The following is a 5765-nucleotide window of genomic DNA, read 5'->3' as shown; positions in this document are numbered from 1 at the left end:
GTCCCACAAATGCTGAGGAACTCGTGTCCCTAGTAGAGAGATATCGGGCTACGGAGGATCTTCTACTTATCCCTCCCACACGAAGCAGTGCCAGTGACAAGGCCATTAAACCATCTGGTAAGACTGCTACTGCAGAAAAAGGGAAACAGGTCAGGTTGGGAGGGGGTACACTGGGGGGCTTGGATACACAGAAACCCAGTGAGGCTCGTGACAGAGGTCATAGCCGTATCCAGTGCTGGCGATGCCATGAAATGGGCCATATTGCTGCCAACTGTCCCCTGTCAGTGGAGCCAATGGACTGCAACCAGACCCGGCGAATGTCACTGTTTGCCCGGCCGGTTCTGGCAGCCGAGTCAGTCACGGATGCAGAACCCCAAGTGTGTATGGTCACAATCGGTGGTCACACGGTGGAAGCCTTGCTAGACTCAGGGAGTCTGGTTACCCTGGTGCGGGGAACTTTGGTTGATCCTGGACTGTACAGTGGGCGTAAAGTGGGAGTGTTATGTATACATGGGGACACTCGCGAATATCCCACTGTTGTCATCAACCTACATACCCCTTGTGGTACTATGACCCATGAAGTGGGGGTGGTGGGGACCCTGTTTCATGAGGCTATTATCGGCAGAGACTTACCGGTGTTTTGGGACCTCTGGAGACGAAGACCCACCTCAGGTGCTGTTGCAGATAATGGACGTCAGGTATGTCCGGCCTTGGCCCCTGAACCCTTTGAGGCCGATGTACCCACACCAGCAGTAGGGGTGACCCCATGTGATGAATTCTCTCCCCTAGAGGTCCTAGCTGGTGAGGTCGGGGGCCACGAGGAGGTGGCCGACATGCCGGACCTTGAGTTTTCCCGTGAGAATTTTGGGGCTGCACAGCTACAGGACCCTACCTTGTTTAAAGCACGGGAGAATGTTAAGGTGATAAATGGGGTACTCCAAATACCAGGGGCTGACAAAATATACCCCCGAATGGTGATTGTTGGGGAGCTGTTGTACAGGGTCGACCAGATACGGGGTGAGGAGGTTGAGCAACTTGTAGTACCCCAATCTCACCGTAGGCTGGTGCTAGAGTTGGCACACAAACATGTGCTGGGAGGGCACTTAGGTGCTGAGAAGACCCGGGAGAGGATCCTGCAGAGATTTTTCTGGCCCGGGGTGTGGGAGGAGGTAAACCGGTATTGTAGCTCCTGCCCTGAATGTCAACTTACTGCCCCGGTGTCCCACTTCAGGAGTCCTTTGGTCCCGCTACCAATCATAGAGGTGCCATTTGAACGGATTGCAATGGATCTGGTTGGCCCCATAGTCAAATCCTCAAGGGGGCACCAATACATCCTGGTTATCCTGGACTACGCTACGCAGTATCCCGAGGCGATTCCATTAAGGAACACCTCCTCCAAAAATATTGCTAGGGAGCTGTTCCAGGTATTCTCACGCACAGGCCTCCCCAAAGAAATCTTGACTGACCAGGGTACCCCATTCATGTCTAGGGTAATGAAGGAGATGTGTAAGTTACTGCAGGTTAAACAGCTCCGCACCTCTGTGTATCATCCTCAGACAGATGGCCTAGTCGAGAGGTTTAACAAGACCTTGAAGGGGATGCTAAAGAGGGTGGTCAGCAAGGATGGGAAGGACTGGGATTGTTTGTTGCCCTATTTGATGTTTGCCATACGTGAAGTTCCCCAGTCCTCCACGGGTTTCTCACCCTTTGAGCTGTTATATGGCCGTTCCCCACGTGGGCTTTTGGATATAGCCAAGGAGACCTGGGAACAGGAGAGGACCCCCCACCGTAGTGTGATAGAGCACGTCTCCCTTATGCAGGACCGCATAGCGGCGGTAATGCCCCTTGTAAAGGAGCACATGACAAGGGCACAAGAGGCCCAGTCTAGGGTCTACAATAGGTCAGCCAGACTCAGGACCTTTAACCCAGGCGACAGAGTGCTAGTTCTGGTGCCCACCGTTGAGAGCAAGTTCTTGGCAAAATGGCAAGGACCATATGAGAAAGTGGGGGAGGTAACCTACAAGGTATCTCAGCCGGGGAGGAGGAAACCCGAACAGATATACCACGTGAACCTCCTAAAGCCATGGAGGGAAAGAGAGTCCCTGATGGCCGTGGGAGTAGAAAAATCGTCTGTCTCCAAGAAGGGGACACCGGAGGTAGGTGTACCCGATGCCAAGGTGCCTGAAGTACGGATCTCGGAGTCCCTCTCCAGGGCCCAGATTCAGGAAGCGAAGGAGTTTGTGCTCCGAAATGTGGATGTGTTCTCTAAGTTACCGGGACGTACTTCAGTCATCAAGCATGATATCATAACCGAACCCCACATCCGGGTACACCAAAAACCCTACCGGGTCCCTGAAGCGCGCCGGCTTGCCATATCCGAAGAAGTCAGGCAGATGTTAGACCTGGGGGTTATCGAGGAGTCTAAAAGTGACTGGTCGAGTCCTATTGTGTTGATTCCCAAACCTGATGGTTCCCTACGGTTCTGCAATGACTTTAGGAAGTTGAACGAGGTGTCCAAATTTGATTCTTATCCCATGCCCAGGGTTGACGAGTTGATAGAACGACTTGGACAGGCTAGATCAGCGGTGGCGAACCTATGGCACGCGTGCCAGAGAGGGCACGCAGGGCCCTCACTTCTGGCACGCGGGTCCTTTGAATTTAACTCAGCTTTAAGCAGTATCGGAGCCACGCTCCGATACTCCTAAAAGCCATGACAGAGCAGGGCGCTGACACTGCCTGCTCTGTCTGATCACTGCAGTGCACAGGACGGTAAGCGTCCCAGCGCTGGCAGTGTAATGATGTCATTACGCTGCCAGCGCTGGGCAGCTTACTCTGTGTGCAGAACAGAAGAAGCCGGAGGAACGCGGAGTCTGAGGTAAGTTTATTTTTTTTATTCAGGGCATAATATACCAGCAGGAGGGATGATTTCCTGCTCGCTCCCGCACCTCCCCTAAAACTCCGCCCGCAAGCCGCCGAATCTACCAGCACAAACTGCGCCCGCAACCACAAGCCCTTCCCCCCCGCCCGGACCCCAGCCCACTATCGCAAACCCACCATGGCGAACCACCCTGCCCGCTACCACAAACCCCACCTCGGCCCAAACCTCCCCCGCTACCGCAACCGACCCCGAGCGCTACCAAACGGCCCGGTCTCCGCCCGGATTCCGCCCGCAAGACACACACCCCCCAGCCTGGACTCCGCCCACTATTGTAATTCGCCCGCCCGAACTCCGCCCGCTCTCGCTACCCCCCCTACCCACTCCAACTCCGGTCACTGCACCCCCCCCCATCACCCCCTCCCCTGGAACTCATGCCTCGTAAACCCACTGCCCAGATCTCCAGATGCTGGATTAACACCCCCCCCCCCGCAGCCCTAACTCTGGCCACCCACCCTCTGCCCATCTACCCTACCGAACCCCCCCCCCCCCCTCCAGAACACCAGACACCTGAACTTTTGCCTGCCACGGCTGCCGCCTTGGACAACCAAAGAGCAAGTAATATATGTATTTATGTACATACATATTATATATTTATATGTGCATTTATATATAGCTGTGTGAGGGCTTATTTTTTCGTTATTTATTATTCCATGTTGTGTACTAGGAAGCTGGAAAAAAAAAAGGGTGAAAATGGCGGAAAAAAGCATTTGCATCGCTGTCTTGTGGGATTAGATTTTAATATTTTATTTTATTTATTCTTTGGTTTGGTAAAATCACAGTGATACCAGATTTGTAGGTTTTATTGTGTTTTAATACTTTTTCAATAATTAAAACAGTGTACGAAAATAGTTTCGCCATCTTGTGACGCTAATAACTTTAGTGCACTGAGCTGGGGAGGTGTGATTTTTTTGCTTAATGAGCCGTTGTTTTCATTGCTACCATTTTGAGGTCTGCGTGACCTTTTGATAACTTTTTATTACTCTTTTATGTGATGTAAAATGGTGTAAAAGGGGCGTTTCAGTGTGTATAGGACTGCTGGAATCAGAGCTCAGACAGTCCTGTGTAAATTGATTCTAAACTAAACCGTCAGTTTTCTGGTTAATTTGCCGTACTGGCACTTTGCGATAAGTAATTAGGTTTTGGTTTGCAGTTTGGGCACTCGGTCTCTAAAAGGTTCGCCATCACTGGGCTAGATTCTTCTCCACCCTTGACCTGACGAAAGGGTATTGGCAGGTACCCCTTACTGACAGGGCCAAAGAGAAGACCGCTTTTGTTACTCCTGATGGGCTTTTTCAGTACGTGGTACTCCCCTTTGGGCTACATGGGGCTCCCGCCACATTCCAGAGGTTAATGGATCTCGTCCTAAAACCTCACCGGAGTTATGCCTCGGCCTACCTGGATGACATCATAGTTTATAGTACCGATTGGGAGAGTCACCTGGCCAAGGTGCAAGCAGTGGTAGACTCCCTGAGGGCAGCAGAGTTAACAGCGAACCCCCAAAAATGTGCACTGGGTCTGGAAGAGGCCCGTTACCTGGGGTACCGTATTGGGCGAGGGGTCATCAAACCCCAAGTAAATAAAGTGGAGGCGATCCAGCAGTGGCCACGACCTATGAGCAAGAAGCAAGTGAGGGCTTTCCTAGGCATAGTGGGCTATTATCGCCGATTTATCCCCGATTTTGCTACCATAGCGGCACCCCTGACTGACCTGACCAAGGGTAGCAGGGCGGTGATGGTAAAGTGGAGTGAAGAGGCTGAGGGGGCGTTTCAGCGACTTAAGACGGTTTTGTGCGAGGGACCGGTACTGATCACCCCTGACTTCACCAAGACCTTTATTGTGCAGACTGACGCTTCTGACGTGGGCTTAGGGGCTGTCCTGTCCCAAGTAGTGGAGGGTGAGGAACATCCCGTGACATTCCTGAGCCGCAAGCTCACACCTCCTGAGAAGAACTATAGTATAGTTGAGAGGGAGTGCTTGGCGATAAAATGGGCTCTGGAATCCCTGAGGTATTACTTGATAGGGCGACAGTTTATACTAGTGACCGATCACTCTCCCCTCACCTGGATGAGTCAGGCCAAAGAGAGGAACGCCAGGGTCACAAGGTGGTTCCTAATGTTGCAGAATTTCAAATTCACGGTAGAACATCGAGCAGGAAAGCTGCATTGGAATGCTGATGCCCTGTCTCGTACCCACTGTCTGATGGCCAAAAGTGTTCGCCCCCACAGGGTCAAACAGAGGGGGAGGGTATGTGAGACACTGAAGGGGTTAACTGTGGATGGGCGGTATGTTTCCCCTAGGTTTTGCTATTATGCAAGGCCTTAGTGCTGAGGTTGGGTGTCCAGCACCTTGGACACAGGTGATGGGAGCAGCCCAATCAGTCTTTTTTTTAAACCGCTCAGCAGAGCTGGAAGTGTTGTCTCTCTCTGGAAGGAGGCTGGAGAGCACACAGCCCTGACCTCTGTGCCTGGAGCAGCCAAGTGATTTTGTATAGTGGTGAGTTAGTGGAATACCTGTATAGTTAGCACCCTGACGGGTAGGATTTTGTTTGTTTAATGCCTGAATGTAAAGGCTGTTTTATTTTGCTGCTACAATAAACGCAGGCGAGACCTGTTTTGGACTAAACCTTGGTGTCACTGTCTTGAACTGCATCACAGCACCCCGCTACCACGGTCTCTACTGGGCCAAATTTCCCACACCCCTCTAGCAGGATCTGCTCTTTCTTTAGGTTTTTATGCCCTTTTTTACAAAACCAAATCTTTAAAAATTATGCAAATGAGCCCGAGGGGCTCACAGTCATGGAGCCTGTGGACCCTCAGGCTCATTTTCA

Source organism: Engystomops pustulosus, chromosome 4 (assembly GCF_040894005.1).
Source record: "Engystomops pustulosus chromosome 4, aEngPut4.maternal, whole genome shotgun sequence".
Lineage (NCBI taxonomy): Eukaryota > Metazoa > Chordata > Amphibia > Anura > Leptodactylidae > Engystomops > Engystomops pustulosus.
The sequence above is the reverse complement of the archived record's forward strand: the minus strand, read 5'-3'. Positions refer to the sequence as shown.